Here is a 26406-nt window from a genome sequence, read left to right on the forward strand (position 1 = left end):
AGAAATGACTCGCCTCTTTCGCCATGCCGACCCCGCCATGTCCGAAGAAAAGAAAGTTCGATTCCTGATGCGGGGAGTGAAGGAAGAACTTTTCGCCGGACTTGTGCGCAACCCACCGAAGACGGTCTCGGAATTCGTTTCGGAGGCCACCACAATCGAAAAGGCACTAGCAATCCGCACTAGGCAGTACAACCGCCGCATGCCGACGACGAACTACGGGGAAGCACATGCGCTGGGCTCCGACGACCTACGTGAGACGATCAGGGCGGTCGTACGCGAAGAGCTGCGAAGGATGTTTCCTGCATCGCAACCCCAGGTCCATTCCATAGCCGACGTCGTTCGCGAGGAACTTCAGCATTCGCTAGGAGTTGCTGCACCGTCGCAACCTGAGCCGGAAGCTATGAGCTATGCTGCAGCAGCCCGCCGTCATGCTGCTCCTCCACGCCCACGCCGAGACGACACACCGCCGCAGTACCGTCGCCAGACGCCGCCGCCGCCCCCGACGCCCTACCGTCCACCTGTCGGCCAGACGCCGCCGCCGCCACCGACGCCCTACCGCCCACCTGTCGGCCAGCGCTATACCCCGAGGAAGACCGATGTCTGGCGCGCCCCTGACAACCGCCCGCTCTGCTACCACTGCGGGGAGGCAGGCCACACGTACCGCCGCTGCCAGTACCGTCAGATGGGGCTACGCGGATTCGCCGTCAACGCGCCGCGCCCGCAGCCAGGCGAACGGCCTCGCGACATCGACGACTACCTCACCGGAACACAGTGGCAAGCACGACGACCTTCCCGCTCGCCGTCGCCCGGCCGTTACATGTCACCGCACCGCCGGCAGTACACTGGCCCAAACCGGGGCCGGTCGCCTAGCCCGTATCCGGAAAACTAAGGGCAGCAACCGATGGAGGTGCGGTTGCTGAACGACGAAATGCTGAAGATCCTCCGCCGTCGTCGACGACGCCACGACGAAGTTCCGAGCCCCCGCCGCACGCCGAACGACGTCCTGAAGACGAAACTTTGCGACCGGAAGCAGACCTGACGACGCAACGCGGAAGCAGCGGTGCAAACCGACGTAGCCGTGACCCGACGCCGCGACATAACCGCAACGCAAGACGGCGGACTAGCGACCTCGACATTCTGATCGACGGCCACAACGTCACCACTCTCGTCGATACTGGAGCCGACTATTCCGTCATCAGTGGGCCGTTCGCAGCAAAGTTGAAGAAAGTTAAGACTGCTTGGGAAGGCCCCGAGATCCGAACCGCTGGAGGTCATCTGATAACGCCGATTGGTGTCTGCACGGCGAGAGTCACCATCAATAACCAGACTTATCCTGCGAGCTTTGTAATCCTAAAAAACTGCTCCAGAGATGTGATACTTGGAATAGACTTCCTAAGTGACCACGGCGCCGTCATCGACCTGAGGTCTGAGTCGATAACACTAACCTCAGACAAAGCGCTACCGCCCCACGCGACGCCACGGAACCATGCACTGAATGTGATAGAAGAGCAGGTGACCGTTCCGCCGCGCTCCAGCGTCATTATTTCCGTCGGCACCGAAGAACCCGCAGACCTTGAAGGTGTCATCGAGGGCGATCAGCACCTACTTCTGAACCGTCAGGTTTGCGTCGCAAGAGGTATAGCCGAACTGCGTCATGGCAAAGCAAAGGTAGTGTTGACGAACTTTAGCCACGAATATAGGCACCTCAACATTGGTACGACCGTTGCCTACATCGACGAATGTGTGGCCACCAGCAATGCTTTCGCCCTCTTCGATGCTGCCGAACCTGTTTCGACGAATCGAGGTCCCGAACCAGATTTCGACGTTAACCCGAGCCTTCCGAAGGTCAAGCAAGACCAGCTCAAAACGCTGCTCCTGCAATACAAGAACTGTTTCTCCTCGTCATCGCGGGTCCGACAGACGCCCCTTGCTAAGCATCGCATTCTAACAGAAGAAAATTCTCGACCACTCCGTCAGAGCCCCTACAGAGTTTCGACTCGAGAGCGCGACGCGATAAAGAGACAAGTCGACGAGATGCTACGCGACAACATCATCCAGCCGTCCAAGAGTCCCTGGGCGTCACCAGTGGTGTTAGTGAAGAAGAAGGACGGGACACTGCGCTTCTGCGTTGATTACCGGCGCCTGAACAAGATCACGAAGAAGGACGTGTACCCCCTCCCAAGGATAGACGACACCCTTGATCGACATCACAACGCGACGTACTTTTCGTCGATGGACCTCAAGACCGGCTATTGGCAGATCGAAGTAGACGAAAGAGACCGAGAAAAGACCGCTTTTATAACACCCGACGGCCTCTTTGAGTTCAAGGTCATGCCTTTCGGACTTTGCTCGGCACCTGCGACGTTCCAGCGCGTCATGGACACCGTACTGGCCGGATTGAAGTGGCAGTCGTGCCTTGTGTATTTGGACGACGTCGTCGTGTTTTCCTCGACCTTCGACGAGCACCTCCGGCGGCTTGAGGCAGTACTTCAAGCAATCAAGACCTCGGGACTGACCTTGAAGCCAGAAAAGTGCCGATTCGCGTATGACGAGCTCTTGTTTCTGGGTCATGTGATCGGCAAGTCTGGAGTGCGCCCAGACCCGCGGAAAACAGCTGCCATCGCCGACTTCGCGCCACCCACCGACAAGAAGGCCGTGCGCCGATTTCTCGGCTTATGCGCCTATTACAGACGCTTCGTCAAAAACTTTTCACGAATCGCCGAACCACTGACGCTTCTCACGAAGGCTAACGTGGAATTCAGGTGGGAAACGGCGCAAGTGCAAGCCTTTCAAGAACTTAAACGACGCCTGCAGACGCCACCCATACTTGCGCATTTCGACGATTGCGCCGATACGGAAATCCACACCGACGCAAGCAGCGTAGGACTCGGCGCCGTCCTTGTGCAGAAGACTGACGGGCAGGAAAGGGTCATCAGTTATGCTAGCCGGTCACTATCCAAGGCAGAGGCCAACTATTCCACAACAGAAAAGGAATGCCTTGCCATCATCTGGGCTACGTCAAAGTTTCGCCCCTACCTCTATGGCAGGCCCTTCAAAGTTGTCAGTGACCATCACGCCTTATGTTGGCTAGCTAACTTGAAGGACCCTTCAGGTCGTCTCGCACGATGGAGTTTGAGGCTTCAAGAATTCGACATAACCGTCGTGTACAAGTCCGGACGAAAACACTCCGACGCCGACTGCCTGTCTCGTGCCCCCGTCGACGCGCCGCCGCAAGACGACGACGATGGCTGTTTCCTAGGAACTATAAGTACCGATGACTTCGCCGAAAGGCAACGAGCCGACGCGGAACTGGGAGACCTTATGGAGTACCTCGAGTGCAAGACCGCCGTTGTTCCGAAGGTATTCAAGCGAGGACTGCCGTCGTTTTTCTTACGGAACGGCGTTCTCCTGAAGAAGAACTTCTCGCCACTTCGAACCGAATACCTTCTTGTCGTGCCCTCATCATTGCGACCAGAAGTCCTACAGGCCCTACACGACGACCCGACGGCTGGACACCTTGGTGTTTCCCGCACGCTCGCCAGAATACAGGAAAAATACTACTGGCCACGCCTTGCTGCCGACGTCGCCCACTACGTTAAGACTTGCCGAGACTGCCAGCGACGGAAGACACCGCCGACTAGGCCAGCGGGACTTCTGCAGCCAATCGAACCACCTCACCGGCCGTTCCAGCAAATCGGGATGGACCTACTGGGGCCGTTCCCGACGTCGACTTTCGGCAATAAGTGGATCGTCGTAGCAACTGACTACCTCACCCGCTACGCCGAGACAAAGGCCTTGCCCAAAGGCAGCGCCGCCGAGGTAGCCAAATTCTTCGTGGAGAACATCGTCTTGCGACATGGCGCCCCAGAGGTCCTTATCACAGACAGAGGTACCGCCTTTACTGCGGACCTAACTCAGGCGATTTTCAAATACAGCGAGACGAGCCACCGCCGCACCACCGCCTACCACCCGCAGACCAATGGCCTCACCGAGCGTCTAAATAAGACAATCGCCGACATGCTGGCCATGTACGTCGACGTCGAACACAAGACGTGGGATGCCGTCCTTCCGTACGTGACCTTCGCTTACAACACGGCCGTCCAAGAAACGACGCAGATGACGCCGTACAAGTTGGTCTACGGAAGGAGCCCGGCGACGACACTCGACGCCATGCTACCGAACATCACCGACGAAGAAAACCTCGACGCCGCCGCTTACTTACAACGTGCCGAAGAAGCTCGACAGCTCGCCCGCCTGCGCATCAAGACCCAGCAGCACACCGACAGCCGTCGCTACAATCTTCGACGACGCTTCGTGGAGTACCAGCCCGGCGACCGTGTCTGGGTCTGGACGCCAATACGAAGACGCGGACTGAGCGAGAAGCTTCTTCGACGATACTTCGGACCGTACAGGGTACTTCGACGTCTCGGCGCACTCGACTACGAGGTTGTCCCCGACGGCATCACGAACTCTCAGAGGCGCCGAGCTCGACCAGAGGTCGTGCATGTGGTGCGCCTTAAACCGTACTATGCTCGTTAACTCACCTGAGGACTCTAATGTTTGTGTGCTTAGTTTTCTTTAGTACTGCATGTATCCATGTTCTGTTTTTAAGCATCGGGACGATGCTTTTTCAGAGGGGGGCATTGCCACGTACGTTTCTTATCACTTTTGCTGCATTCGCCGTCGGCAACGCTCAGCGCAAACCGCGCCTCAGTCTTCGAGAAGCTTCACGATTGTTGTAGATGATTTTGTTAAGATTGCGCGCAAGACGCGAACGCTCGAGCTCATTCTAGAGATTGCGCAACCACTAGCGATGTCGCTGGAAAGTTCGATAGCGCCGGTATAAAAGCCGACGCGCTTGACCGCTTGTCTGTTGATCGACGGACGACGCCCTGTTCGCCGCTATCATTGTACAGCGTGTATTGCTGTAGTTCTAGTTCTCATTTTCCCGGCCACAAGTTCGGCCAAATAAACAGTTTCATTCTGCAAACGCCGACTGCTGTCTTCGTCGACGTCACGACCACGTGACAATATATACTGTCACGGTCTTTGTCATGAAATACCCACAGCGCCATCTGAGGCGAAAGGCAGCAGACTCTACCACCATACTGCGAAGTGAGCACAATGGGATATAGAGAGCACGGGGCACTGAAGCAAAAAAAAAAACACAATAGCATCGCCAGACAAATAATAATTTCAATAAAATTTCTATCAAACTATTTAAGATATTTTTCTATCCACATTTTATTTCTTTTTTATGTGTTATCAATAATACTCGCCTGAATTATTAAGTGCACGCTACTTTTCTGCTTCGAGTCGTTTCTCCTCTTGATGTTCGAGCCGGTGTTGTCGTTATTCTATGTGCGCCATTAACTATACCAAGCTAGGCCATTGCGTTTGTCTTGTGCATGCCATATTTTCAATTATCATCATCATACAAAAAAAAAATACGGAGCCTGCCGTAACTGCAGTCTCTTGTTGGCGATATTCCGAAAATGTTCCAGGTCCGTGACTTACCGCTTCACTTTTTTGACTAAAAAAATATGTAAGCTAGAAAAGAATCAAGAGAGAGAGAGAAGAAATAGTAGAGAAGGAAAGGCAGGGAGGTTAACCAGTATAGGACAACCGGTTTGCTACCCTACACATGGGGACAGGGTGGGGAAGATTTAAAGATGGAGGAAAGAGAGAGAGAGAGAAAGATAAAAAGATAGCACTACACAGCACACATAGAATCAGTCGGTCACTCTTGCGTGGTAAAAATATATATTAGAACTATTCTGAATAAAAAGGGGTGTTCTTGCCACTGTTTTGTCAAGCAGAAAGAACATTGTTATGCAAACAGAAACCTTACTCGAAGCGTTATCGTTGCTATATTGCGTTCAACGGAACCGAAACACAATGCAGTAATGCAAAACAGGCAGAAGTTCAGGAAAATAATATGGAAGCTTGAAGCGATCAAAAATCCTTGGAACGCAGGGAGTCGCTGGAGTCAATGTTTCGGCAAGCTGACATGTCGCGTGTTGCAGCCTTTTAGAAGACCGCTTGTCGAAACGTTAGCTCTAGCGACACCCCGTCTTGACGAATTTTTCATATCTTCAAGCCGTAATGCAAGCTTTATGATAACAATCAACACTGATCTGTAATCAAGGAAAAACGGGCAGGTTATTTAAAATTTTCTTATTGTGACAATATCGTCGAAAACCTGATCCTACTTAAATTTTATAGCAAAAGCTTCTTAAATGTGAGCCACGTTTGCTCATTACTGTTGTCTCGCATATTTGACACCTAATTAATCGTCTAAGAAATCTATACCAGAGAATAAAGGTCTAGAAGTCTTGAACATACACATGATCTAGAAGTGTAGAAGTCATGAACATTTTAGCTGAGGCACTCATATTTAAAAATGACTGAAATGTGTTCAGCTTTCTATCAGTAAAATGAAAAAAAAATATAGAGCTCGGTTGCTTAATTACCTGTTACTAAATTGGCTGGAAAGAAGTGAGTATTAAAATAATTTCACGTAACTAACTCGACGTGGTAATTGTTTGAGCAAATATTGTCACGCTGTGGGCTTTTCTCATGAAATTTATTCTGGAATCTAAACTTTTCGAAGACCGTTCGGGAGAAGCGATTAATTGTATCGACATGCACGGAGAACACTTGTCGATACCATATACATCTGTCCTATACAGAAGCCTTGTTTGATGCAAGGGAAGCGATGTAACAATTGTCGCTGTGTGAAAAAGAACGTCGCCGCGACACGACGAACTCTGACGCATACGGATGATATCAAGAAATTTTCGTCGGCATTTGCCGATAGTGCCCACTGTAATCTTGTTCGTGCTTCCTATTGCAATCTGTCAAGGAACAGGTAACGCAGTCGTCGCGAAAAAAAAATATATATATATACATAGCCAGTCACGCTGCCAGTAGATATTTAAGCTTTCGTTTACCTCCTCTTTAGTCTGTTACCTACACGCAAAAATTTTGATAGATAAAGAAAAGCTGTCGATAAAGGCTCGGAGATGTTCATGCGCATCATTTATTCAATATCAATATCAATTTCAACGCTTTTTACACAGCAAGCTTGTGTAGTTGCCTTAATGCACTTAAATTTAGTTGAACTAACTTTTTTGAAGTACCAAATTGCATAGTAATCTAGAGCTCCTAGTCTCTCACTGTCATTCATGTACGTATACCCTACTACACGAGTCCATACGTGCCTAGCGCTTCATAAACTTCTTCCAAAGGCAAGAACATGGACATAAATTGTTCGTTTTCTCAAAGGGATATACTCTGCTGCTCACATGCAGACGTAATAACGGAATGAAACCTGCAGCAATGGTAAACGATGTTTGTGTGTTAAAGAATACCGTACAAAACCCTCGCAGTACAGTATTTTCGAAATACATGCGCTTATGCCGGAGAATACATTACGCCATCAGCCTTCCAGATCAGTCCCTCTCCTACCTTATGGTGTGGGAAAGTGAGCCCTGTTAAGATAGAAAGCAAAGGGGCATGAGTTGTACAATACCACGAGGCACGCAAGAATCCGAGCATTGGCAAGGAAGACAAAAAAAAGCAGCAATATTGAACCGGATAGCAGGAGATCTTCTGTCCGGCAAACTGGTCCCGATAAAAGGCACTGGGGTTATTGGTAGTTTTCCGATAACACAGTTGAACAGCTTTACTGTCGCAGGGTGTCAACGTATATTGCTTAACGTCCCGTGATGGCCCCTTCAGGGTTATTTCTTGCTCAAGGCTGTCTCCCCAATGAAGTGCGTGAGATGGCCATTACGTGTCCGTTTTTCTGTTTTTTTTTGTTTTTGCTTATACACATCGGTTTATTGTGACGCCTTGCTTGAAATTTATATGTTTATTTCTTCGCCCAAGCCTTTTCTGGATCCCCTCTTGTGAAGGCTTCTAATGGTACTCCAGACAACACGTACCCCTTTTTCGTTTCTTTTTTTTTGAAATAGTCCTATCGTTACCCGCCTCTATGAAGACGTTCACTATTTTATACAGCCAACTCCCGCGCGAGCACAGGACGTCAGAATGCATTTATAGTCCGTTAGACAATGGTGTACAACATGAAGTTCTCGGAGCCTGTTTCAATTTGCATTTGAACTTTAAAACTAAAACGAGGAGAAGGCACACGCGTGGCTGGTGTTTTTTTTTTTCGGTCCTGCATTGTATTTACTATGAAAAAATTCGGCAGATCCCACGTGTCGTGGAAATCGGTTTCATGCGAAGCAGTCAGCGAGTACTTCTATGCTGTATTTTATGGCTTTGAGCGAAGCGTTGCAAGGTGGATCGACAAGTTTTTGGAAGTGTAGCAGCTGTGTGTACATCGTGGGCTTACGTCGACAACGCTGGCGCTTAAAGGGTAAATTATGGTGCGACGTAAGGCCAGCCCTCACGTTAGAGTACATACGCCAACTGGACTCTATGGTGCAATCATGTGAATATCATATGTAACTTTCGGTATTGTATTCTCCGGGTTCGAGCAATGCTTCAATATAGCTCGCTGAACCATAGGAATACAAATGCAACGTTTAAAACACTGCTATAAAAGTGGAGCCAACACTGGAACCACAGTCGTTAATCTGAACTAACAGACACTAATGCCAAGGAAAGTATAGGGGGCGTTATTAGTAGTAAATGTAATGTAAATTTGAAGAAAGAAAAGTGGACGAAAAGATAGCTCGCCGCGGGCAGGGACCGAACCTTCGACCTTCGAATAACGCGCCCGATGCTCTACCAACTGAGCTACCGCGGCGGCCATCCCCCCGTCCACTTTATGGGGTATATATGTGTATTTAAACGTGGGAGCGTCACTCAGCGCCGCCAGTAGCGATGACGGCGAGTGTGGAACACTCTTTTTCTGCCTGTTGGCGTCACGTAGCAGTGAACTTAATAGGAGCTGGCAGCTGACCAATAATCCCTCGCATACTACCTGAAAGCATCAAGTCTGCCAGAACGAAACCCTCGCTATGAAGGAAGGAAAGAAGTGGAAATTTTCTTTCCACTTCTTTCCACTTTCCCACTTTTCTTTCTGCAAATTTACATTACGTTTACTACTAAATACGCCCCCTGTACTTTCCTTGGCATTATTGTCTGTTAGTTCTCATTATTATTGTGTATAACAAAGAAAAACGAGCCCTTAAAATTTCCACTTCTTTCCTTCAGTCGTTAATCTGATATGACGCCTCTATCGTAGGAGTACATATGCTTATTGTTTATTGTAAAATTAGATAGCTAGCACCACAACCAACATAGACGTTGCACCCACAGTAGATCTGCGTAGGCTGTTTTTCCAAACCAGTCTATATACCTGTATTGCCTCTGTGGTAGGATACCTGAATGCCGCGCAGAATCCTTGGGTTCTATTCCTGATGGGATCATAATATTTATTATTCCCATTCTTCGGGTCAACGCTGGCGGATGTCAGTTTTCTTAACGCTCTCGCATTTAAATTACCAGTGTTAGTTCTCGCCGTTACTGGGAACACATATACTGTCAATCTCCTGTGGCGCATACCCGCTTACCGTATACGGGTATGTGCCACACGTGTCTGAAGGAAAGGGTTTGACGACGTACGCGACAGGATTTTTACGTTATTCATGCCATGACAAGACAGTCATATTCGTCAAATCTTCTTAAGCTCCCATGCCGATTTTGGTGTACACCTAGTTAAGGAGGGGTCATGAGAGCACGTATACGTAGGCGGCTAGATAGATAGATAGATAGATAGATAGATAGATAGATAGATAGATAGATAGATAGATAGATAGATAGATAGATAGATAGATAGATAGATAGATAGATAGATAGATAGATAGATAGATAGATAGAAGCGCTCAAAATGCTAAATATTCGCTTATTAATGTTATGCATTCTCAGTCCGTAGGCTACTAGCATTCCCCTGTCATCATCCTGCATCGAAGAGCAAAATATATGCTAACACTTGCATCCAGAGCTCCAGTGTCACAAGGGTGATACATTTTAATGATTGCTATATGTTCAAATGTATTGTAGACCCTACCTCTACAACGCATCCTACGATAACTCCAGCACACACTATAAACAAACTAAGTTCATATCACAATAAATGCGTCACTAATTACAGAATGAAGGTAAACAAATAGGCCAGCACTGTCTCCAATATGAACGCCTGTGCAATGTCAGATAACAGCGATATACCAAAAGCTGTTGCGCTAGAAGTATCGGCTATATGACTACAGTGCCGAGGCAGTCAATTAAAACGGCTGCTACGTTCTACCAAGCAACTTGGCGTGTCTGCTCATGATCGCCAATCCGTCACTCTCACACCCAAACGTACAACAGTGGGAAGCCTCCTGTCGAGCGCCAACTCGCGGGACTAGCTTGATCTCTTCGCGAGAGCGCGCAGGGCGGCCGTGGCTGAAGGGTTCCTTTACTAAGCACTCCGCCCACGCCCAGGGCCCATCGAACAAACCTGCCGTTCCTTTTAATCTTATAAATGTTTTCATTCGCTCACTCGAGAGCTGACTTATCTTGTTGCTCTAGTTACACGTTCATCTGCATTTGCAATAGTGGCTTTACACAGAATCAGATACCTACACTTGATACCAGTCGGCGCTTACAAATGAACCATGTTTTTATAACACGTCGAACTTCCATGCAAGCGTCCTTACATGTCGAATGCGGCTGAACAGACGTCCGGGTCACTTAATTTCGTTTTGTTGGCATTTTTTGCATGACAGTTATATTTCACCACATGTTTGTACAATAGTACGTTTCGTTAGCGCTTAATTGCACGGTGATGACGCGTTACTGTAGTGCTGCTTAGTGGCGTCAGTAGTTCGGACGTCCTGATTGTTTCTGCCATTTCTTTAAATGAAATTGGCAAACACGTTTTAAACTAAACATGCCAGCAGTTACCAAGAAAGATATAGTCGTGCCAGCTTGAAAATAATGCCTTATCATGTGGTGTAATGAGATCTCGCGCTGTACTGATGTCCGGTTTACTAAGACTGGATGGCCAAAAACGGGAGCTTCTAAGAAGAAAGCGTGCGAAAATGGGAGGGCTGCCCTTATCTAACCCCATTCAGGACGTTTACTTGGCACTAATGAAACTGCCACAGTAAAAGCAGGCAGTTTTTTTGGACGTGTTACACACACACACACACACACACACACACACACACACACACACACACACACACACACACACACACACACAACACACACACACACACACACACATATTTACAGGGTGTTTCAAGAAATGTGTCCAACCTTCTAAAAAAATCGGGAAAATCCGATATTTTCTCGGGGCTTTCAGAATTGCTTTTTCTGTAGCGGCAGCAATCTTAAGGTAGTTAAGGATATCTTTTAGGACAGTAATTAAGAAAGTTACATTAATTAACTTTTTAATTAGTGGAGTTAGGTGATTGTGTCAAATGGGAGAATTGAAGTTCTTCATGCGAGGAACCCATCCGAGCTTTGAGATTTCGAAAAAACGTCCTCAAGTAATTGTTGAGGCGTGATGAAATTCAACGAAATGCAACGGCGTTCAACAGCGAAAGCCGTCGAATTCGGTTGAATTTCATTACTTCGTAATTATTACTAGAGGCCGCTTTTTCGAAATCTCAGTGTTGGGATGGGTTTCTGGCACCAAGAACTTCAATTTCCCAATTCGACACAGTCACCTAACTCCACTAATTAAAACGTTAATTAATTAAACTTTCTTAATTACTGTCTCAAGTCATGTCTCTGACCATCTTAAGATGCCTAGCGCTACAGAAAAAGTCATTCACTCATTTTGGACGTTTCAGAAGAATATGGCAGTTGCGTTCTTCCATGTTTCTGCTTAGGTTTCGCCATTGAATTTAATTGAAATTCATTACTTCGTAATTATTACTAGATGCCACTTTTTCGAAGTCTCAAAGTTGAGTTGGGTTTCTGGCATGACGAACTTCAATTCTCCCATTTGACACAACCACCTAAGTGCACTAATTAAAGTTAATTAATTTACCTTTTTTAATTACACTCCCAAATAATTTCTTTAACCATCTTAAAATCCCTGCCACTACAGAAAAGCCAATTCTGAAAGCAGCAATCAAATATCGCATTTTCCTAATTTTTTTAGAAGGTTGGACACATTTCTTGAAACAGCCTGTATATATATATATATATATATATATATATATATATATATATATATATATATTGCCACGTGCGTTTCTTTATCACTTTTGCTGTATTCGGTTTTCGGCCACAAAGACTGTCGGCAACGCTCAGCGCGAACCGCGCCTCATTGTTCGAGAACCTTCGCGATCATTGTAGATCGTTTTGTTAAGATTGCGCGCAAGACGCGCACACTCCAGCTTATTCTAGAATTTGCAGGACAGCCAGCGATAACGCTGGAATATTCGACGGCACATGTTTAAATGCCGACGCGCTTCACCGCTAGTCAGTTGATCGACGGACGACGCCCTGTTCGCCGCTATCTTTGTACAGCGTGTATTGCTGTAGTTCGAGTTCTCATTTTCCGGCCACAAGTTCGGCCAAATAAACAGTTTCATCCTGCAAACGCTGACTGCTGTCTTCGTCGACGTCACGACCACGTGACATCTGGTGGAGGTGCTGCTTCTTCCATGATCCGGACGCCCCCGCGAAGCGCTGACCCAAGCCCAAGCCGCGAGGAGGACGACAGGCAAAGAAAACCCGGATCGTCGAACAAGCCGCAGGCAGAAGGGACTGCAGCCAGAGCACGGGCTCCTTCCCGAACAAACCAGGCAGCCCAAGGTCCCAACACCCACCGCAGCGAAGATGACCGACCCCGTGCAGCCTGCACCGATCCTACTCCGGCAGCCCAAGGAGCCGCCAACCTTCCGCGGGTCGTCATTCGAAGACCCGGACACCTGGCTCGAGACTTTCGAAAGGGTCTCAAAATTTAACAACTGGGACTCCGAGGACAAGCTGCGGCACGTTTACTTTTACCTTGAAGACGCAGCAAGGACCTGGTTCGAGAACCGGGAGTCACTCTTCGAACTTGGGACGCCTTTCGGAGCGCTTTCCTGCAGACGTTTGCAAGCGTCGTCAGAAAAGAAAGGGCCGCAGCCTTGCTGGAGACACGGGTGCAACTACCAAACGAAAGCGTGGCCATCTTCGCAGAGGAAATGACCCGACTGTTTCGCCACGCTGACGCTGCCATGCCCGAGGACAAGAAAGTCCGCTTCCTCATGCGAGGGGTAAGGCAAGAGCTCTTCGCTGGGCTGATACGGAACCCACCCTCGACGGTCCAAGAATTCGTCTCAGAGGCAACCACGATTGAGAAGACGCTGGAAATGCGTAACCGCCAATATAATCGCCGATTGATTCAAGACAGCCCAGCTGTTCATGCCCTCGGCTCCGACGACCTGCGTGAAACGATCAGAGCGATCGTGCGGGAGGAGCTTCGCAAGCTCTTACCTTCGGCGCAGCCTCAAGTGGACTTGATCGCAGATGTCGTTCGATCAGAAATCCAGCAGTCCCTGGGCAACCTTGAACCGCCACTGCCTCAGCCGCAAGCCATGAGCTATGCTGCTGCAGCCCGACGCAACGCCGCCCCTCCTCGCCCGCGTCAAGACGCCGCGCCGCCGCAGCAGTTCCGACGTCAGGCACCGCCGCCACCACCACCGACGCCATACCGCCCGCCGACAGGACAACCATGCGCCCCTCGAAAGACCGACGTTTGGCGTGCCCCTGACAACCGACCGCTCTGCTATCATTGCGGGGAAGCCGGCCACACATACCGCCGCTGCCAGTACCGACAGATGGGGCTTCGAGGATTCGCCGTCAACGCGCCGCGCCCGCAGCCAGGCGAACGGCCTCGGGACATCGACGACTACCTCACCGGAACACACTGGCAAGAACGACGACCTTCCCGCTCGCCGTCGCCCGGCCGCTACATGTCTCCGCACCGCCGGCAGTACACTGGCCCAAACCGGGGCCGGTCACCTAGCCCGTATCCGGAAAACTAAGGGCAGCAACCGATGGAGGTGCGGTTGCTGTACGACGAACTACCGAAGATCCTCCGCCGCCGACGACGACGCCGCAACGAAATCTAAAGAACACGCCGCAAGACGAACGAAGCCCTGACGTCGAAACTTCACGGCCTGAGGAAGAACTGACGACGCCACGTCGAAGCAGCGGAACAAACCGACGCAGCCGTGACCCGACGCCGCGACCCAATTGCAACGCAAGACGACGAACTAGCGACCTCGACGTTCTCATTGACGGCCACAACGTCACCGCTCTCGTCGACACTGGAGCCGACTATTGCGTCATCAGTGGGCCTTTCGCCACGAAGTTGAAGAAAGTTAAGACTGCTTGGGAAGGCCCCGAAATCCGTACCGCTGGAGGCCATCTAATAACGCCGTCTGGAGTCTGCACAGCAAGAGTTACAATCAATAATCGCACGTATCCTGCGAGTTTCGTAATCTTGCAACACTGCTCCAGGGACGTCATACTTGGCATGGATTTCTTAAACCATCATGGCGCCGTCATTGACTTAAGAACCAAGTCGATAACCCTATCGTCGGACAAAACGACACCGCCGGATACGAATCCATGTCACCATGCCCTGAACGTGCTCGAGGATCAAGTTACCATCCCGCCTCGCTCCAGCATCATAATTCCCGTCAGCACCGAAAAAGCTGAAGACATCGAAGGTGTCATCGAGAGCGATCAGCGTTTGCTACTAGACCGCGACATTTGCGTTGCAAGGGGCATTGCTCAGCTGCATGAAGGAAAAGGAAGCGTGATGCTAACGAACTTCAGCCAAGAATACAGACACCTGAGCAGGGGCACGACGATTGCATACATCGAAGAAATCTTGGCCGTCAGCGATGCGTTTGCCTTTTCAGATCATGACGAAGCTACGACGACTACCCCAACACCTGAGCCACCCTTCGACGTAAACCCAAGTCTTCCCGCTCGCCAACAGCAACAGCTTCGATGCCTTCTGCAGAAAAACAAGGACTGTTTCTCGTCGTCATCGCGGCTCCGACAAACGCCCCATACTAAGCACCGCATTATAACAGAAGAAAATGCTCGACCACTCCGTAAGAGTCCCTACCGGGTTTCGACACGGGAACGGGAGGCCGTGAAGAAACAGGTGGACGAAATGCTACGCGACGACATCATCCAGCCGTCGAAGAGTCCGTGGGCATCCCCCGTGGTGCTAGTGAAGAAGAAGGATGGGACTCTCCGTTTTTGCGTCGATTATCGTCGCCTGAACAAAGTCACGAAGAAGGACGTGTATCCCCTTCCCCGGATAGACGACACCCTGGATCGATTACACAACGCAAAGTACTTTTCGTCGATGGACCTCAAGACCGGTTACTGGCAAATAGAAGTCGACGAGAGAGACCGAGAAAAGACTGCCTTTATAACGCCAGACGGCCTGTTTGAGTTCAAGGTCATGCCTTTTGGTCTTTGCTCGGCACCTGCGACTTTTCAACGGGTTATGGATACAGTACTGGCCGGCTTGAAGTGGCAGACATGTCTCGTGTACTTGGACGACGTCGTTGTGTTTTCCTCAAACTTCGACGAACACCTTCGGCGCCTTGAAGCTGTACTTCAAGCAATCAAGACCTCCGGACTCACTTTGAAGCCTGAAAAGTGCCGCTTCGCGTACGAGGAGCTCTTGTTCTTGGGTCATGTGATCAGCAAGGATGGTGTTCGCCCGGACCCGCGGAAAACAGCTGCCATCGCTGACTTCCCGACGCCCATTGACAAGAAGGCCGTACGCCGTTTTCTCGGCTTGTGCGCCTATTACAGACGTTTCGTCAAGGAATTTTCACGGATCGCCGAGCCACTGACGCAACTCACGAAGGTCGACGTCGAATTCAGGTGGGAAACGTCGCAAGTTAGGCATTTCAAGAATTGAAACGACGCCTGCAGACTCCTCCGATACTTGCGCATTTCGACGAGCACGCCGATACGTAAATCCACACCGACGCAAGCAGCGTAGGACTCGGCGCCGTCCTTGTGCAGAAGACCGACGGATTGGAAAGGGTCATCAGTTATGCTAGCCGGTCGCTATCAAAGGCAGAAAACAACTATTCCACAACAGAAAAGGAGTGCCTGGCCATCATCTGGGCTACATCGAAGTTTCGCCCCTACATCTACGGCCGACCCTTCAAAGTTGTGAGCGACCACCACGCCTTGTGTTGGCTAGCCAACTTGAAGGACCCTTCAGGTCGCCTCGCGCGGTGGAGCCTAAGACTTCAAGAATTCGACATTACCGTCGTTTACAAGTCCGGAAGAAAACACTCCGACGCCGACTGCTTGTCTCGTGCCCCCGTCGACGCACCGCCGCAGGACGACCACGATGATGACTGCTTCTTGGGAACCATAAGTGCCGACGACTTCGCTGAACGACAGCAAGCCGACCCGGAACTCAGGGGCCTTGTGGAATACCTCAAGGGCAGGACCGCCGTTGTTCCAAAAGTATTCAGGCGGGGATTGGCGTCATTTCTCTTGAAAAACGACGTCCTCGTAAAGAAGAACTTCTCTCCGGCCCGGGCCGACTACCTCATCGTTGTTCCTTCGGCACTGCGACCAAGGTTCTGCAGGCCCTGCACGACGACCCGACGGCTGGCCACCTCGGCTTTTCCCGCACGCTCGCGAGGATACAGGAAAAATACTACTGGCCACGCCTTCCTGCCGACGTCGCCCACTACGTTAAGACTTGCCGAGATTGCCAGCGACGGAAGACACCGCCGACTAGGCCAGCGGGACTTCTGCAGCCAACGAACCACCTCACCGGCCGTTCCAGCAAATCGGGATGGACCTACTGGGGCCGTTCCCGACGTCGACTTCCGGCAACAAGTGGATCGTCGTAGCAACTGACTACCTCACCCGTTACGCCGAGACAAAGGCCTTGCCCAAAGGCAGTGCCGCCGAGGTAGCCAAGTTCTTCGTGGAGCACATCGTCTTGCGTCATGGCGCCCCAGAGGTCCTCATAACAGACAGAGGTACCGCTATACTGCGGACCTAACTCAGGCGATCTTCAAATACAGCGAGACGAGCCACCGCCGCACCACCGCCTACCACCCACAGACCAATGGCCTCACAGAGCGTCTAAATAAGACCATCGCCGACATGCTGGCCATGTACGTCGACGTTGAGCACAAGACGTGGGACGCCGTCCTTCCGTACGTGACTTTCGCTTACAACACGGCCGTCCAAGAAACGACGCAGATGACGCCGTACAAGTTGGTCTACGGAAGAAGCCCGGCGACGACGCTCGACGCCATGCTACCCAACGTCACCGACGAAGACAATCTCGACGCCGCCGCTTACTTACAGCGCGCCGAAGAAGCACGACAGCTCGCCCGACTACGGATCAAGAACCAGCAGACGACTGACAGCCGCCGCTACAACCTTCGACGACGCCACATGGAATACCAACCCGGTGACCGTGTATGGGTATGGACGCCAATACGCCGACGGGGACTCAGTGAGAAGCTTCTTCGACGATACTTCGGACCAGTACAGGGTACTTCGACGCCACGGCGCACTCGACTACGAGGTTGTCCCTGACGGCATTACGAACTCTCAGTGGCGCCGTGCACGACCTGAAGTTGTCCATGTCGTGCGCCTCAAACAGTATTACGCACGTTAGCGAATCTGAGAACTGTCATTTTGCTTTATTATTGTGCTTTCTTTCTTGTGCTTGTTGTTTATATTACTTTGTTGCTTTATTCTTGTTATTTATTGTTGCATGCATTGGCCTGTTCTGTTTAAAGCATCGGGACGACGCTTTTTTCAGAGGGGGGCATTGCCACGTGCGTTTCTTCATCACTTTTGCTGTATTCGGTTTTCGGCCACAAAGACTGTCGGCAACGCTCAGCGCGAACCGCGCCTCATTGTTCGAGAACCTTCGCGATCATTGTAGATCGTTTTGTTAAGATTGCGCGCAAGACGCGCACACTCCAGCTTATTCTAGAATTTGCAGGACAGCCAGCGATAACGCTGGAATATTCGACGGCACATGTTTAAATGCCGACGCGCTTCACCGCTAGTCAGTTGATCGACGGAAGACGCCCTGTTCGCCGCTATCTTTGTACAGCGTGTATTGCTGTAGTTCGAGTTCTCATTTTCCGGCCACAAGTTCGGCCAAATAAACAGTTTCATCCTGGAAACGCTGACTGCTGTCTTCGTCGACGTCACGACCACGTGACAATATATATATATATATATATATATATATATATATATATATATATATATATATATATATATATATATATATATATATATATATATATATATATATAGATATATATATATATATATGTATATATGTATATATATATATGTATATATATGGTACGTAGAATATGAAGAGTCTGTCTTCGGTTGCCGTAAAATACTTAGGAAAATGGTATACGCTTCTAAAAACTGTTTATTTGTCGACGTTTCGATCGTAATTAGTGGAGTTAGGTGACTGTGTCGAATTGGGAAATTGAAGTTCTTGGTGCCAGAAACCCAGAAACTCGAGATCGATCGAAACGTCGACAAATAAACAGTTTTTTAGAAGCGTATACCTTTTTCCTCTCTCTCTCTCTCTCTCTCTATATATATATATAATATATACATATATATATATATATATATATATATATATATATATATATATATATATATATATATATATATATATATATATATATATATATATATACACGCTACCCTAGCTATCCTGCTTCCATTCCGCTCCATGAATCGTGAACGCGCAGCAGGAAATGACCCTTGCGATCACGTCGCACAGTAGAACCCATTAGGCAATTACATTAAAAAATGAATGTAGAAAGGAGGGTATGGAAGTAATACTTCCTGTTTACGAGAAAATTTTAGAGCGCTCAGTACAACGAGAGCGTGAACTGACTGACCATTTCGTTTTTTTTTAAATAAAGGATTTTACACGTGGTTGCAGTGAAAGCCGTAGCAGCATTGTGAACCCGTAAAAATGTTTCAATCTGCTTTTATTGGTGCGAGGTTATGCTGTACGGGCTCGGGTAAAAAAAACGCTATGGTTGGGTGCCTTCCCTGGTGTCTTAAGAAAGAAAAAGACTATACAAACTCCCTTATTTTTCTTTTCTTTCTTGGATTCGGTTGTTTGTCGTCTTCCACAAAAGGTGTTAATCGAATAAAAATAGATGACAGACAAGCGACTTGAAAGAAACTTTGCCGTGGTGCCACAAAGGTACTTCCATTTGCAGCTGCGAACCAACATGTTTTCATGCAAGGACAGTGTCCGATGTTCACCTTTGCCGGAAAAAACCTAATAGTTTTCTTATTATTGCGATAGCGATTATGCGGGCATTCCACACGCATTTATGCCGCCGACATCGCGGTGAGGCTCCGTATAAAGTCCAAGGGTGATAATATCGCCCCGCGCATTGTATGTCAATGTGCGAGTGAAAGCTTGCGAATGCAACCAACGATACGGCTCAGTCGGACAGGCGGAGAGGTAAGCGCACCGGCCGCCGTCCTTCGCGCGAAATGCCCATGGGGGTTCAGGATGGGGAGGGGAGAGGAGGGGGAGGGTTGGCTTTGGCAGTAACTGCATACCTAAAGTGGTTGCTTGGGCGAGATGGCACGACGTACTTCCCATAAAAACAGAGCAAAATGACAGCGGACTAGCAAAAGAAGGACAAAGGCGGCAGTTCTCCCGTCTGTGTCCTTCTTTTACTGGTCCTCTGTCGTTTTGCACTGTTTTTATGTGAAGTAGAACTGCGTGCGTTGATGGATCGACCGAGCGCGGTCGCGCGCGCCATAGCTTTTTTTGTACAGGCTTTAGCAGCCGGTTCATGCCTTTGTACTGTCCATGTTCTTACCGGTGCGCTGACGTTGACGGGATCAATAATACAGAGGTAGCTTCGCTAAGCGCAGAGGCCGTGTAACCTTATATGAGCATTTCGTTCGGCTACGCCAATTCAGATGTCAAAGGAGTTAGCTGCTAGCCTTACTTCGTATAACATTTTCAACTTGTTGATGTTAGATTTATTGCTGCTTCCTTGGTGCGAAACTGTGAGACTTCTACCCATTTTGACTGCTTCTGCGTCAAAAAAGGAAACGGCGCCTGAGGAAGGGTGTACCCTGAGTTTCCGGGAGAATCCCGACGCAGGTCCTTTGATGTCTCCGCTCTACAATGGACAAAATTGTCATGTTCAAACGTGTTATTGTGAGACCAGGCATGGCTTGTTGTATTTTACGCGTATAATACGGTGGCAGTCCGCACATAATGTTGCAGATCACACGTTACCAAATGTCAGATCAAATGCTCGAAACTCAAACACATTCTCTTAACTTCAGAGTCAGATCTCCGCATAGCGTTGAGGCGTTGCTGCTGAGTACCCCTCAAAATGTGCGGTTCTGTACAATTGATGGGACTAAAGCATCGAAGAGGAGAATGAGCATTATGCAATACCTTCCAGGGTCAACAGATGTGGTGAACTGACGGCACGGAGAAAAAAACGGTAGGCTGTGCCGTACAGATGATTGAAACTGAAAAAAAAAAAACGTTGAAAGTTTATCCGCAGTGCAATATATTCATTTAAATCGACGTTTTGAGTAGAAATAAACAAAGGACCACATGCCTTTCAGTGCCGCTTTACAGGTTATACCTCGTGATCTAACTTCGAAATTGGGCCTTACTAGGCGAGAACATGGCTTCTCAGTCAGGCGTGCTGTAGGCAATTCGGCACAATATATTTAGTAAAAGGTTTCTGCTTCAGTAGTAGGGCTGCGCCAACGCCGCCTTTGAAAGTAAAAAAAAAAAAACCCATTGCGTATTACAACTACAGCTTACTCTATCTGATTGCAGCGTTTATGATAAGAGCTCGAATCAATAAGCTTTATTTGCGAATTTTTAGTGGAAGCTCATAGTTCGCGAGACATGAAATAACCGGTGCAATATTTAAGAGAGATTCGCTTCGCACGCGTCTTTCGTCGTTGCCCGGTCGGCTTCCCAAAGAGTACGGCAATGTACAGGGTAATCTGGACATACCTCTATTATCATTGCAGTCTTATGAGCTTCGATAAATAGGAGCCCAGGATAAGTACAGATCTGTGCCTCTTATTAGAAGAGCCTGGTTTCTGAAGCGCAAATCAAACCTCATATGTTTGCAATGTAACCGCAAGTTTCCAAAAACAGCTCTCAAATTTCTGAACAGGCTGGTATGCGCTAAAAGTGACATTACTGATAAATTTTAATGAGAACTAACACACAATTATTCCCTAACAAAGAAAAACGAACCCTTAAAAGTTATCTTCTTCCCATCACTGATAAAGACATGTTGAAGGATACAGCTGAGTCTAATCATGAAAAGCGGTGCAGGGCCACAACGAGAGGGTACATGTGGCTGGTTCTTGAAATTGCGGTCGAGTGGGAAAACGGGTAATTTATTTGAATGAAACTGACATTAATGACAATTCTTGCGTCGAGGGCTCCTAGACAAAGCGTATCGTGTTTAGTTAAGAAAATATGACACTTCAGTGGGAATGAGACAAGAAACTAAAATGTTTACTGCGGTGAGTGGTATGTTTTCGCTTATGTAGTTAGATGTCAAAAAAGCATAGATGTGAAAAACAAGACGCCTTGCATTTTCTACTCTTAGACGCAAAGCATTAAATACAATGGACTGAAAAATCCAAACAAATATTATTTTGCGCACTGCAATATGTAATTCAATAACATTTGCAATCAGACTTGCAATAGGACTTGCTTCTAAGCTCATAGTTTCAGAAACGTCCAATCCTTAAGTGATCGTAGAACAAAGAGGACAATTTATTCTGACTGTTCTTTTGCTCTATACAGAAAGGCCACTAGACAGCGCTGGAAAACCTGTACTTAAGAAAAGCTTTCTGAACTAGTGTTCCGAAGATTTCTGACAATGTTGAAATCTTGAGCTTCTACCCCGAAATTCGCAAACAAAAGCTAAAATTTCTGCAGGATTCCTAAGTCAGAAGGCATGTTTTCAAAAAGTACGGCCCACTCTCGAAGTTAGCTCATGGGGGCAGAGCCTTGCAAAGTGGTGCTCGCAAGCACACGCGAAATGCGACGCTCACGTATAATTTCCTGTAGTTATTTCTACACGAAATGTTCGTTCAAGTGAATATGTTGTACTCTAAATAATCTTTCACCTGCATTTTTTTTTTCATTTCAACTATAGACATACGCGTAATATCACTTTCAGTGGATAACCTTGTTAAGGCTTTGTGAATATGCGCACGATGGCCGTGACTTCTTTTTACCCCTTCTCGTGCCGTATAACATAAAAGTTTGAACGATCACCGATATTTATGACTGGTTTCGGTTGCCTGAGCACAGACGGGAAGTGATCGCGAGAGAACGTGAGAAACTGTCTCGCTCGTCAAGAAGCACTTTCGCGGCAGCATTTCGCTCCCTTTGAAATGTCTGAAACGCTCGTTTTGAAACTTCCTTCCGGAGTCTAGGCCATCAATCAAAGCAATGCTGCCGGCTCGCATATGTTTGTTGCTGCTGTGTTCATGTTCCTTGCAGTGCATCGGAATATGGGAGCCTGGCTCACATCACATAAAGGATCTCGGGAGAGCGAAACGCGTAAAATACATTTCTGCACATAGAAGGGCGAGTGCTATGACCTTCCTTTACGAGGACTCGTGCGCATTGTGTTAGCCAGAGTGCAGCGAGAACTCTGCCTACTCCATTTTCAGGTCGCACTCTCTTCGTACGCCTCCAGCACCGTGACGGTGAAGTTTCCGTTGAAGAAAATAAAAAAAAACAAAAAACAAGGCGGAAACACGCAGTCGAGCGTAAAAGGCGGTGTTGATGGAAAGCTCAGGCGGCAAGGGGTTCTTGCGAACGGCCAGGGAACAATGTAACTTTATTTCATTTTTGACGTCATTTCATTGGTCGGCGTAGAAATCTTCCGGCAGGCTCCAAAGACTCTCTCGTTGCCCGAATTTCGGTGCGCAGCATGGCGGGTTAGGCTGTAAATCTAGCTTATAGTTGAAGCGTTGCACTCGGCCAAATAGGCTTTCATGTTATTATTTCAGATAAGCAATTCTATGTTAAAGTTCGGACAATTCTTGAATATTCTGCGGCACCTTTACTATATTCACAATAAGATCGTGTCCTTAACGCGTAAACAATATGATCGTTTTCAAGAAAGTCAATTTATTATCAAGAATAGCTACATAAAGTAACCTGAATGCAATAAGCTGCCTCATTTCTCGATGAATACATTTTGAAGAAGCCAGGACAATCATAAGTCATTCTGCTCTCTGAGGGTGGATGACCAGTGAGGCTGAGTGTCACGGCACAGAGGTGGCAAATAATTTTGACGAAAGGTACACACAACTTATTTTCTTGTGACACAAACACACATTTATTCTCGATCGGTGGCCATGTATTCCCGTTGCTCTTCGGGAGTCCTGACATAAGCGCCCATACCATGTATAATGCAGAACATAAATAGAATGTTGTACTATACCAATTCAAATAATTGAGCGCAGAACTGATTTCCCATATCCAGTGTGCGTGTTATTCGAGTAGTCAATTAATTTCTCCTCGCACTGCCGACTGCTAGTATCCTGGTTAGACCACTTAGCAGAACAACCAGTCCGAAAAGGTGTTGGTCCCAGGTTCGAAACCCGACACAGGACGAATTTTGACATCGAAGCTGTTCTAATTATCCGACCCTACCGAAAATTCCGCTGCGCTAGCAACCGTCGACGTCACAGCGGCGAGAACACCTGGCATAACCTCGCGACAGCGGCAATGACGTAACGCCAAACCGCCCATGCGCAGTAGCAAACGGCGCGCATGCGCCTGCGGAAACATGCGCCGACAGCGGGCAACACCTAAAAATGTGAGCGTGCCGCCGCGCTCGCTAGTAGTTGCCATGGCCCGACCGAGGATAATTTGTACTGCCGAAGAAGGAGGCCACGCTTCGCCAAGCAAGGCTTGCTGCTGAGCGGGAGAGGCATCGGAAACGCCATGGCGACCCTGCATACGCAGCCAGGATGGTCGAGAACAAGAGGCGGCGACGCCGTGAAGATCCCGAATAGGCCGAACGCATATGCCAGCGGGGCGTAGCTTACCAACGGGAACGCCGAGCCCGCCTTTCGACCAGAGGTACCGACGCACCTCTCCAGCGTGAGTTCCTCTCTCTCGACTTTGGACATTCGTGTCCACTGTGTCACCGGCTATGGTTCAACTCGAGCTTGTCTACACTCAACTCTGCGCGGTCCAGCGAGAAGCGGCGTCAAGGCCTGTGTGGGCTGCGATGCATCTTCCCCGATGCCAGAGGAGAGAATAAGATAGAAATAGAGGAAGGAAGAAAAAGAAACTTAGAGAGAGAGAGAAAAAAAATAATTAAAAATAAACAGAGAACAAATCACGTAGACAAAACAGATAGAAGAAGAAAGAAGTAGACGAAGAATGAAAGAGAAAATTTGCAAAACTTGGCAAAACAGCAAAAGCCAGGACTACATAGGTGGCCATCAGCTTGGCTGTCTCTTTAGCATTCTGCCTCCAGTCCGAGCTACGCTAATTTTTTGCGTGAACGTTTTGAAAACCCTTGTTGATTTCCTGCTAGCTTTGAGCTAGAAGGGCGTTGGTGGCAACTTTTTTCCTTTCACGACCACACATCCACCTGTCGTGATTCCGCTGTACTCATTTTGAACATTTAATGTTTATTAGGTAGCTGTAGAATGTGTAATCGGCTATGAAGCTACAATTTGGCAAATACCTAAGAAATCGATTCTTACTTATTTTAATAGCTTGGTGCGATAAGTTCTCTGTGCATGTCCTCGCTTCAGTGCGCCCTGAAAATAAACTTTCAAGAGTGTTAGATGGACTTTACAACCGCCTACTATCGGAGCAAACTGTCTTGGGACACTGACCGAGACCGTCCTCAGCACAGAAGGCTTTGATAGTGCTATTGCGTTTCTTTAAGAAAGACTATACTAAGACAGCCTTAAGCAGTGACGTATATCATGGGCTTCTCTTCCTTTTGTCCCTTTCCTTCTTCCTTTTTTTAGTCTTTCCTTTTCTTTGTAACAACTTCTTTATATCATCTTTCCTACCCCTCCCCCATTCCCCAGCACAGGGTAACCAGTCTGTCTGAGAACTCGGTAAGGTCCCTGACCTTCCGTATATTTCTTCCTCGTCGTCAAAAAGTTTACGAAGTTGAGCGTGACTGAAGTCTCGAAGTTAGGCGTCTTGCAGTGGCACTCGCACCTGGGCGTTCGTATGTCATGCTGTATCTCTTTGTCTAGCTGTGTTTCGTCGCACTGCTGAAGCCGATATCAGAGGCCACGTGAAAAGAAGCGCGCCACTAAGATCTCCACCAGGTGCTGCAACCATCCCACCTGATCACAAGAAAACCGTCCGCTTTTCCAATGAACTCATTCAGTTAAAGGAGCTCTGCAACACTTTTTGAGCATGGTCAGGAAGCGCTGCTGACCGGTAGCGCTTGACACGCCCTAGAATTTACAATTAATTATCGAAGTCAGCTACACACCGCTCCCTCTTCTCTCTACAAATGATGCCATTACCCAAATTTCTGCGCCATATACACAAGCCTGCGGCCATTCCCTGATTTGAGCATCGCGGGCTGTGCAGTTACAGTGGCCACGGCGGTATCTTGTCACGTTCCCGTGCACGCGCTCTCGATCAAACTGAAAGTAAGCGCGTGTTCGAAGGAAAAAAGAAAAAAATTGCTCAGGGCCATGACGCGGGCTGACGAAGGGACGCATCTTCTTGCCCCCTTGGCATCCCCCTCCCTGCGTAGCTTTCAGAGTGTTCTCTGCGACGAGAGGAGAGAGAATGTACTTGGAATATGCGAAAAATTCCTATATGTTCGCTCGTACTTGACGGATTCTAAAAATGTTTGCGCTATGGGATACCTGAATCGTCATGCGCTAATAGTGAGACCATTCCATTATAACTCAGAAATGTGTTGCAGGACCTTTATTCAGCCACTCGGCCAAAGTTGAACCACTTGCCCAAGGGCCAGCCGTCTTGAACTGGTGCGGCTGTTCATACTTGTGAACGTTGTCGATCAAAAGTAAATATCATGCATATCTGAGGTGCAACATCACTAGGTAAGTATTAGGTGGCGTGTTTCCTTTAATAGAAAATGCATACATACGTAATTTTAAGGACCCTAGTTTCTTAAGCTGCGCTGAAAATGCATAAGAATGGAAGCTTGAGCGAGTTGGTATGCGTTCATTTTTGTTGAAACAGCGCTCACTAGACGACGACGAAGTAAAAGAAGGCACAGGACAGGCAGCGCCTGTGCTGTGCCTTCTTTTACTTCGTCGTCGTCTAGTGAGCGCTGTTTCAACAAAGCTGAAAATGCGACTGCGCTGACATTT

The 26406-nt window shown here is 48.4% G+C and overlaps 1 protein-coding gene across 2 annotated transcripts in view; it reads left to right on the plus strand.

The window, feature by feature from the left end:
- LOC119386846 (hemicentin-2) overlaps positions 1–26406 on the plus strand; it is a 283270-nt gene that overhangs the window by 238122 nt on the left and 18742 nt on the right. The window lies entirely within an intron of this gene.

The sequence above is a fragment of the Rhipicephalus sanguineus genome, chromosome 3 (assembly GCF_013339695.2).
Source record: "Rhipicephalus sanguineus isolate Rsan-2018 chromosome 3, BIME_Rsan_1.4, whole genome shotgun sequence".
Taxonomy (NCBI): Eukaryota; Metazoa; Arthropoda; class Arachnida; order Ixodida; family Ixodidae; genus Rhipicephalus; species Rhipicephalus sanguineus.